Source organism: Penaeus monodon, chromosome 7, assembly GCF_015228065.2.
Source record: "Penaeus monodon isolate SGIC_2016 chromosome 7, NSTDA_Pmon_1, whole genome shotgun sequence".
NCBI classification, from domain to species: domain Eukaryota; kingdom Metazoa; phylum Arthropoda; class Malacostraca; order Decapoda; family Penaeidae; genus Penaeus; species Penaeus monodon.
In genome coordinates, this window is record NC_051392.1 from 9,088,651 (window position 1) to 9,091,150 (window position 2,500).

The 2,500-nt window shown below is 38.0% G+C and overlaps 1 pseudogene; it reads left to right on the forward strand.

Moving 5' to 3' along the window:
- Positions 1 to 2,500, forward strand: part of LOC119575069 — a 4,776-nt pseudogene that overhangs the window by 1,333 nt on the left and 943 nt on the right.

The following is a 2,500-nucleotide window of genomic DNA, read 5'->3' on the forward strand; positions in this document are numbered from 1 at the left end:
GATGGGGCTGTTATCCTGGACGAGGTAAAATGGCTCCGACTCAGGGAAAACCATGGCCCTCACCGACGGTAGAATCATCTCGTCCAAGATTTCCACGTAGGCATACCCCGAAATCTACCGGGCCCGACGCAGCGGTTTCTGACAGTCTGCGTGCTGCAGCGTAATGCGAAGTCCCACTGAATGTTGCCAGTAGAACAAAAGGAGTCTGCATACCTCACAGTAATTATAGATTGTTTAAAAAATAATGGAAACAAAAAACTAAGAAGTAAATGACTCACGGTAAAGGGACGTTACAACTAACTACCGGCCACACACCCTTCTCAAACCCAGTTAGTTGTAAGGGGTATGGCCACTAAGTATCAGATGGTTTTTATTATCTCATGATATGAACGCACTTCAATGTAATCTTCGTATTTGTCTTTCACATAGCACATTGGTTCATAGTTATGAATGGTATTGCTTAATCTTCCTCCGCCGTGCGTCTACGGCGCCCACTTCTGGTCTTGATCTGTTGGAATCCAAGTTGTTGGCGCTGGGTCCACAGAGACACAGTTGCTTCGAAATACTAATCTTTATATTTCGCACTGGTATTCCCGATTAGAGAGTAATTATGACGCAACAAATGATCTATGAGGTCTCCATTCTAATACTGCGTATGCGAGCCATATCAATTCCGAACTATTCGAACACATTATAAAGCTTATCAGGTTCCCGAGCTTTGAAAAAAACAAATACCAACACATCAAATCAACAAGGCGTCGCCTCGGTTTCTTCTACTTTCTGAGTAAAGATATGTGTTTTTAGCGAGTGTATATATGTGTGTGTATACAGTATATATATATGTATTAGTATATATATATATATATATATATATATATATAATATATATATATATAATAGATATATATATAGATATATATATATATGCATATATTATATATGCATATATTATATTGCTTATATATATGTATAATACACATGTCTGATATAGATAAATAAATAAATATATATGTATATATATGTATATATATATATGTATATATATGTGTATATATATATATATATATATATATATATATATATATACACCCACCCACACCCACACACACAACCCCACACTCCCACCCCACACACACACCCACACACACACACACACACACACCCCACACTGTGTATGTATTGCATGTGTGATACGAAGATTATAGATAGATAAAGATACATGTAGAGAAAGAGATAGTCATATATATTTTATATAAATAGATATAGCTAGATAGGCAGATTGATAGATAGATAGGGAAAGAGAGAGACGGGATGGATAAAGATAGTGATAGATAGATAGATAGTCACACAGAGAATGGGGGAGGGAGAGAGATAAGAGATAAAGAGAGAAAGTGGGAGAGAAAGAAAAGGGGACAGGGAAAAGAGAAAGCTAGACAAACAAGCAGACAGACATGCAGAGAGAATCCTGAATCTTACGAACTGAAGAAAAAAGAACACAACAAACGTCTCTTAATTAATCCTGAAACCTCACGTTCCTTTCCAGACCTCTGCCATCTGTTCCTTCTCGCTGGGCATTCTGACGCTCACGTCCGGCGCAGTTGCAATCGGGGTCGTAGGCAACTTTACCGTGCCTCTTGTTGTCGGCAGCATTCTCGTTGTGCTCGGCGGTGAGTGGTTGCGCTAATTCCAGTTGCTATTCGGACAGTAAGCCATATTTGCACAGTGTGGATGGTTACTATTCGCACGTGTGGATGGTTTTCTATTCGCACAATGTGAATGGTTACTACTCGCTCAGTGTGGATAATTTCTATTCGCACAATGTGGATTAAAATTCGTAGTGTGGATGGTTGCTATTCGCACTGTCTTGATGGTTACTATTCACACAATGTGGATGATTACTATTCCTACAGTATGGAGTGTTACTATTTACCTTCTACTAGTCCTTATAAAACCTTCGCAATCCCTGTTCATCTAACTTTCCCGCGGCATTACAACCCGATAGGTCGTTGCTAGCCCTTAGAGCTGATCCTTCTTCGGTGCTCTGTTATCGTCTCTGTTCTTAATTCTTCCCATTGTTTTTTTATTTATCCCAACTTCTCGTATCATTTATCTTCAAATTACCTCTTTTCCCCAGTTCAGTCATTTCATCACCTGTTTTTGCCTTCCAACCGTCTTTTGTTACCTGTTTTCAAGATCGTTTTCCCACCGTCAACTAATTTCTTTAGAATATATTATCTGGATTAAGATACAAATCTCTCCTCTTTCTTCTGTGATTATTTTTGGTATCCAAATAACCTCGTTTTCATGAAAATTATTATGTCATCTAAAATGACAGTACAGTGAATGCTTATATACAAACAGTCAGTCACACACATAAAAACACGAACCTGTATTTGAGTGTAAATGAACAAAATGATAGCTTTCTGTGATGATATGCTCTAATTACACCATTAAATTCCTTGTTTATGGGAAGTTTACTCACAAGGAAAATTTCCCGCAA